This window comes from Lissotriton vulgaris, chromosome 4_1 (genome assembly GCF_964263255.1).
Source record: "Lissotriton vulgaris chromosome 4_1, aLisVul1.2, whole genome shotgun sequence".
Taxonomy (NCBI): Eukaryota; Metazoa; Chordata; class Amphibia; order Caudata; family Salamandridae; genus Lissotriton; species Lissotriton vulgaris.
In genome coordinates, this window is record NC_141691.1 from 1,571,850,656 (window position 1) to 1,571,858,712 (window position 8,057).

The 8,057-nt window shown below is 44.0% G+C and overlaps 1 pseudogene; it reads left to right on the forward strand.

Moving 5' to 3' along the window:
- Window positions 1–2,009: 2,009 nt before the first annotated feature.
- On the forward strand, window positions 2,010–3,732 carry LOC147724251 (18S ribosomal RNA; annotated as a pseudogene).
- Window positions 3,733–8,057: the final 4,325 nt, after the last annotated feature.

Genomic DNA, 8,057 nt, shown 5'->3' on the forward strand with positions numbered 1-8,057 from the left:
TACACTAACCAGGAGAAGAAGGCTCTACTAAAGGCTCTACCGAAACCCAATACCAGCTACAAACTAGCCTGTTGGATGTTCATCTTTACTCAAGCCCAACAACAGTTCGTCTGCGGCCTGTACTGATCTAATGTTGTAAATTTTATTATTGTACATTATCCTTAGTGCAGCAGGAAACTTGAGTTGTGCTACCACCCCTAACTTTCTGAAGGCCTCTAATCTCGCCCCCAACTCCCATTGCTTGTTCAAGGTCGCCCTGGACAAGTCTGATCTTATTTGAAAGGTAAACCCCTTAACACTCAAGGATTTCTGCTTTAGAGCTTGGTTAAGGATAGACTCTTTAAGAGAGTAGGTATGAAAATTGACTAGGATTTTCCTAGGCTTGGCTCTCTGCGGGTTCCTCCTAAAGGGGTCCCTATGGATTCTTTGTATGTCGGTACCAAGATCTTCTACCGTCAGCTCAAGCCCTAAAGAATCCTTTAGAAGCATGATGACATATTGTTTAATGTCGGAACCCTCACTACCCTCTGGAATATTAAGAATTCAGAGGTTGTTGCGTTGAGCATTGTTTTCCAACACCTCCATTCTATCACAGAGGACAAGATCTTCTTTTTTGAGATTGATAATATCAGCTTTGGCCTTATCAAGATGGAGAGAGAGACCTGCCACAGTGTCCTCCAGAGCAACCGTCCTAGCATTAAGTCCATCTATTTTACTCTCCAAAGATTCACAGAAATTTCTAATCTCAGTCTGGTTTGCTGTAGATACTTCAAATCCCTTTTTTATGTCCAATGACAAAGATGAAAACATAGATTCCAAGGAGACCACAGGCGGCACTCCCTCAGCCTGAAGGCAGCTTATCAATGAGATAGTGACCTCCTGCTGAGTCATATCTTGTGCCTCTGTCCCTGGGTCAGTCTCTGTTGTCTGCTGTAGTTCCAGAGCAGGCTCATCCAATATACCTGTATCTCCCATCTCTAGAATGGCAACCTCTACAGTCCCCGCCGTGGCCAAGGTCCCTCGATTGATGTCACGATCGTTTGATAATGAGATTTGCCTAGGTGGTGCTCTACAAGAGGCTCCCTCTTTCACTAAATCTAGAACTTTTGGTACAACTTTAAAGTACGATCTTAGAGAGGGTGACACTCTTGTACCAGGGGCCGCAGCCAATTTAAAAGCCTTAGCAGATCTTTGCACTTTTGCACGTTTAGCCTTCACTTCTGCACTCAGAAAGGAGGAGATATTTTTTTTATTATTTTTATCTTTGTTGGTATCAGTAGTGGAACTACGGCTTGCAGTCTGACCCCTTGTGCCACTGTATATCTCCAGTAAGATGTATTCTTCTTTTCTCGCCTCTCTCCTTTTGCCTTGTGGTTTAGACCCACGTTTTTTACTTTTATTTGTAGCGCCTAGCCCTAACACTACCACTTTCTCCTGTACAATCGGCGAGCTAGCACCAGAGTCTGAAAATGTTGCCTCGCTCACCTAATTTTGGCTAGATTCTCCCAACCGCTCCTTACCCTCGCAGACACTCCTAAGTTCCACCTCCGACTTGCGCAAGACACCTCCTCCCTCGATGAACCCGGAAGCACCGGTACTGCCGCTGCCCCGAGCGCCCCGGAGGAGGCTCAGAATCTTGCGACCTCTCCGAAGCTCCAGCACGGCCAGCCCACACCGCAGCAGACTGGGTGCAGGGAATGCGGGGTGGGCCGGGAGATCCGCCGCCACAAAGCACATAGGCATGGGAAAGCCAACAAGACAACGAGTCGGCGAGATGGGTAGAAACGTCGACACACCAAAGTAAGGATAGTATTCCTCTATAACTCAATGTTATCATTGCTCTCTGGGTCGTGCAAAATGGCCTCTGCAGATAGCGGCAATTTTACTTATAACTACGAAGTATTCTCCGGCATCAATACACACGAAGAAAAGGCATTACGGGAGCCCTGAACTGAAACGCAGCGGCGGCTCATCTAGCTGCAGCCATGCTTCCCCGAAATTCCATTGTTCACCAGTCTCATATGCTTGTCTCACAGATTCAGACATGCACGTGTCAGTACACATGGCCGGTACAGTGAAACTGCAAATTTCTCATTAATTCAGGTATGGTTCTTTAGATCACTCCATTTGTCACTTGGATATCTGTAGTAAATCTAGAGCTAATACATGCCAATGAGCGCTGATATCAGGGGATGAGTGCATTAACAGACCAAGACCAATCTGGGCTCACCCATCCACTTTGGTAGCTCTAGATAACCTTTTAACGATTGCACATACCTATGATAGAGACAATGCATTCAGATGTCCTATCAACATTCAATGGTACTTTCTGTGCCTACCATTGTGATCATGGGTAAAGGGAATCAGGGTTCAATTCGGGAAAGGGAGCCTGAGAAGTGGCAAACCTCATCCAAGGTTGGGAGCAGGTGCACAAATTACCCACTCCCTACTCGGGAGTAAGTGATGAAAAATAACAATACAGGACTCTTTTGAGGCCCTCTAAGTGTAATGTGTACACTTTTAATTCTTTATGAGGATCCATTGGAGGGCAGATCTGTTGCCAGCAGCCATGTCCATTCCAGCTCCAATAGCGTATATTAAAGTTGCTGCAGTTAAAAAGCTTGTGGTTGGATCTTCGAAACAAGCAGGTGGTTTGCCATGAGACAAGCAGCCGCCTTTCCCAACCCCTACCTCTTGGCATCCCTTTCATGCTCCTGACAGACTGTCCTTGGGGTCAGAAGCACTTACTTTGCAAAATTAGAGTGTTCAAAGCAGGTCGGTTGCCTGATTACTTCAACCAGGAATAATGGAATAGGACTCAGGGTTCCAATTTGTTGGTTTTTGGAACTGGGGTCATTCGTATTGTGCTGCTAGAGGTGACATTCTTGGACAGGCACAGGATGAATCAAAACAGAAGCATTTGTCAAAAATGTTTTCAATAATCAAGAACGAAAGTCAGAGGTTTGAAGACGATCAGATACTGTTGTAGTTACAACCATACATAATGCTGACATGCGATCCGGCAGTGTTATTCCTATGACCCACCAAGCAGCTTCTGGGAAACCAAAGTCTCTAGGTTCCGGGGTAGTATGATTGCAAAGCTGAAACTTAAAGGAAAAAAATGAAGGGAAGCCTGCAGCATAATTTGACTCAAAACAGGAAACCTCAACCGACCTGAACACAGAAAGGATTGAAATATTGATACTTCTTTCTCGACTCTGTGGGTGGTGGTGCATTGCCCTTCTTGGTTGGTGGAGTGATTTGTCTAGTTAATTCCAATAATGAATGAGACTCCTCATGATAACTAATTACACGCCCCCCAGAAGTCAGCATTCAACTTCATGGAGGGACTATTGATGTCCAGTCACTTGAGATTGAGCAATTTCAGGGCTGTGATTGCCTTAGATGACCGGGCCTGCACGTGCACTACACTGAATGGATCAGCATGTGTCTAACCTCTGCTGACAGGTGCGGATAAAACTGTTCATGATAGGGATTGGGGATTGTAATTTTTTCCCATGAACGCGGAACTCCCAGTAAGTGCAGGTCGTAAGCTTGTGTTGATTTAGTATTGCCCTTTGTATACACTGTCCGTCGAGGTATAGTGAGGTCCTCGGATCAGACCTGCTGTGGTTAACAACAGCCCTGGAGGAGTGCTGAAAAGCTGGACTACCTAGAAGAAGTAAACATTGTATCAAGGTTTCAGTAGGTGAACCTGCAGAAGGATCATTAATGAGAGGCCTGATCAACTGATGGCGCCAAATGAAAACCCTCGGCTGCCTCCTAGATGAAAAACACCCGTAGGCACAGGGCCCTGTGGGGCGGGCTCCTCCACCCGGGGGGGACCTGACCAACATACATTTGAGGGACCGGGGATGGCACTAGCCCCTCGCCCCTCTGGGAGTGGCATGAATGAAAGCCATGCCGAGATGTAACCCATGCTCACCCAGCAAACAAATGGCATGGGACCACCCCTGAAGGCCCTGCCATCCCCAGGTTCTCCCGCTCCTGGCCCAACCAGGTTTCAGATTACAGATGAGTGGCCCTTCTCAAGAGTCAGGGCAGCCTGGATGGGAAGGAGCAGGGCCTGCAAAGAGACTCAGTCTTCTCTCTGCGAGGGCGTGCAGGATGTGGGAGCCTCCTGCTCTTCTGGTGACTCCAACCAGGGCAAGCGGCGGGCTACCCCCCAGACTACAGGATGGCATGAATAGGTTCCAGTTACATTATGACAGAGTTCACATTACAATGCTCATATCACACTGGAATCAAAGAAAGGACTAAAGAAGGACTGCCCTGCCGCCCTTAACCCACACAAAGAGAGGCTGCACTGTCGAGAGGACCGCACCTGCTGTACCTTTGGCTAGTGAGACTGGAACTATGCCCGTGGCTTCTGACTCATGGAAAAGTTTGCTTCTCACCTTAACCCACAGCAATAACTATAAGGATCAGTCGGCTGATCGCCCAGAACCACCTCTGGGGACACAAGATCTAAAGGAGCCCAAACAAACAAGTTGGTAGCCACCACAGAAGTTTTGCCGCTACCAGTCACCAAGTGCAAAAAAGGACAAATTTGAGATAGCCAAAAGTTGTACCAATTTCTTCCAGACTCAGGAGTGCTATGAAAGTCCAAATGGATCGTACTCAAAGGACACTAGCCCCACTTAGTATTTCATACCAACCGAGGTGTAACATGACCAATAGCACATTATTGGCTGGGCAGCTACTGCAATGTAGAGGACTTTGAGGAACCACAATCTCTATAGTAAATGTTTCTATTCATCACCCCTGGACTAAGGGACCACAAAAGAAACACACCTGTCGACCACACCACAGCTGGAGCATCCTTTGCCTGTATCCTCAGCAACAGGACCACTCCCTTGATGACTATAGTGGTCATCTTGTAAAGTTTGGAACTTGCTTTAAAAATACTGTGGTGTACAGGTAACTGTCCAAAGTATCCCTAGACTTTTCCTAGCTAGATTTGGTCACCTAACCTGGGCCAAAGTCCCCGCACTAACTCTTTCAAACTTTTGAAAAGTTTACAACATTTATGTTGACCAATGCTTCTTTGCGGTTACATTTAAAAGTGATAAAAACATTCTAAAATCTATATCTCTGGAACCCTCTGGTGGATTTTTATGATCAAGGTCTCTAAAAATGTATTGAAAAGACACTAGTATTGTGGTGTATGTTAATTGATGTATGACTTTTTTTATTCTGCTGTTTGGTGCTGTTAAATGATTTACACTAAGTTCCTTTACCAAGCCTTACTGCTTGCAGTCACAGCTACCCAGGGTTGAGATAAGGTTAAGTAAACAATACTGACTGTACCCAAGATAGTATCTGTGAATATACTCTATGATAAGGCTCCACAGCCATATCATACTGTACACCCAAATCGTCACACTTTGCAACAACTGTGACGAGTTGTAGAAGTGTTTATGTCATCACTGCAGCACAGTAACAATACCATCTCTATTTATGGGCTCATCTTCAATTTGAACACATAACTATGGTTTCCTGTGTATATTTTCATGGAACCTTTTGATGATAACACTAGATGATCTACTATTATTACTTCAGACTGGCTTACCTTTCTTTTACCTTTGGCCATTTTGGGATTGCTCAAGAGCACAGATGTACCAGTGAGCGCACTGTTTTTATTGGCAATAGGAGTGTTTTTGAGAGCGTCTCCTGGAGCACATTCATGAGCACGGAGGGACCGGTTTGAGCATACCACCTCCTGGGTGGAGTGTGTGGATGTGCATTTTCATTGGATGATTGCTCCAGAGCATGGAAAGACAGGCTCGAGGGTATCACATGCTCTCACTGGTCGAAACTATGACCTACTCTATTGGATGTCGGGTGGCAGAAGTATAAACTGCAATTCTATTGCAAGAGTGATCTTAATGTTGTGATCATTGGATCATTATTTAAAAAAAAACGGATCAGCTGTTCTTGGGAATAAGTCATTTGGCATCATTTTATACTTGTTGTTGAGCTGTTGGTATTCCAACTCATTTTCTTTGATTTACATTTATCTGTGTGCCTGGGCTCTGAAGGTATTTAGGCTCTATTTCTTTGGGGAGTGAAATATACTCATATAGTTTGGGCCTCCTATGAAATGTTTAAAGAATCAAGGAGAACCTCCCATTACATGGACAAGATGGATGGAAGAATTTGTAGTTGATAAGGAAGCCATTGATAGAGAACGCAAGATAGGAGCAGAGAGGTAAAAAACATTTTGGCCCATTGTCCTAAGTCTGAGTGTCATGTTGTTTTCAGAACTTTATTACAAGTGGACCCATTGGAAAGTCAAGGAAATGTTGATGCTTATGAGGAGGCGCTATTGAGGATTGAGTATCAATTTAAACCCACTATGAAGTGCTAGGTTTACATTTTATACCTGTGCACAGATGGAAGGGGAGTCTTTTAATTAGTTTCTCACTGCATTGAGGGCTCTTTCTATGACATGCAATGTTGGTCCAATGGTGGATGAGATGATTAGGGATCAAATAATTGTGTATGTCAAAAGTAAAAGAATACAGGAACAGTTGTGGGTCATGGGTGATCCAAATTGGAGGATGCCATTGCCACTGCTAAGGCATTAGAGCAATCAGAAAAATAGATGACCTTGATAAATAGTAAGAGTATACATGTCAACAGCCCTGAAGAAGTGTGCATTGTGAGTAAAACTGTTGTGTGTAGCATGAACAATGCTCACCGTAATAATGGGACCTTCAGGAAGAAAGTCAAGAAGGATGTTGTATGTTACAGATGTGCTAATTATATTCATATTGCTTCATTTGCATGGTGTCTTGCAATAGGCAAGGAGTGTAAAAAGTGTGGACGTGTGCATCATTTTGCCCGTGTGTGTAAAGATGTAAAAAAATAAATGTTACACCACAGAGAGGGAAAGTTTCATGTATTACTAGCAATGAGGATTCCAATTACGGTATTGTGTTGTCAGTCAATGATTCCTGTGTTGGTGAGGAACGTTAGCCTATTAGGATACCTCATGAATGTAAAGTTGTGATCGTGGGCATTGCTTTGGAGGTCATGGCTGATTCTGAATCACCCTGTACCATCATCACAAAGAACTACTTAATGAGAAGTTTGAATTTGTTTTGGATCTTAAGAAACTATGAAGATCTGATATCATTTCTGAAAGGTTTGATGGTACCACTATTGAATACATTTTTTTTAATGGGTCAAGACTGAATTTAAAGGTAGCAGTGCTAACATAAAATTGCATGTGGCTATAATAAAGAGTCATTGAATTGGAGTTGATGGACCAATGGAAGTTGGGAATAATTCTGAAATCCAGAAGTTAAGAACCAGTGACAGATATTACGGATGTGAGTAAAAAATCTTATATAGTGAAGAAATTTCTAAATGTATTCAAAGACACTTTAGAGAAGCTGACTGACTTTTCTCATAGAGTTAAAATCAAGAAAGGTGCAATGCAGTCTCAAATCGCCAACATTGCTTTATACCTGGCCGGGACACCACAGATCACATCAGGCGAGCAATCGCCTTATTTGATTGGGTTTAGGTATCCAAACAACCACTGGCCATTATCCTGTTGGATGCCAAAAAGGCGTTCGACAGGGTCTCCTGGGGTTTTCTGTGGCAATTACTTAAAACTAAGGGATTTCCGCAAGATTTCATCCGGTCCATACAAGCTCTATTTGCCTTTCCAGTAGCCTCAGTCCATATCTCTGGTCAAAATTCGTGTCTTCTATCCATCAGCAGGGGCACTCGTCAGGGTTGCCCCTGCTCTCCGCTTTTATTCTCGATCTATATTGATCCCTTTCTTAGCAAACTAGATAACAGTTTAAGGATTAAGGCAGCATTGGTCAATGGCGTAGCCTATAAAACATTGGCATACGCCGATGATGTTGCCATTTTTACGACAGAAATATGCCTGGCTCTTCCGGCAGTTTACGATCTTGCCAAACGATTCATGGCTGTTTCTGGCTATCGACTTAATGTTGATAAAACTCAAATAATCCATTCAGATTTTTGAAAACCAGTGGGGATTTCAATAACCTCGA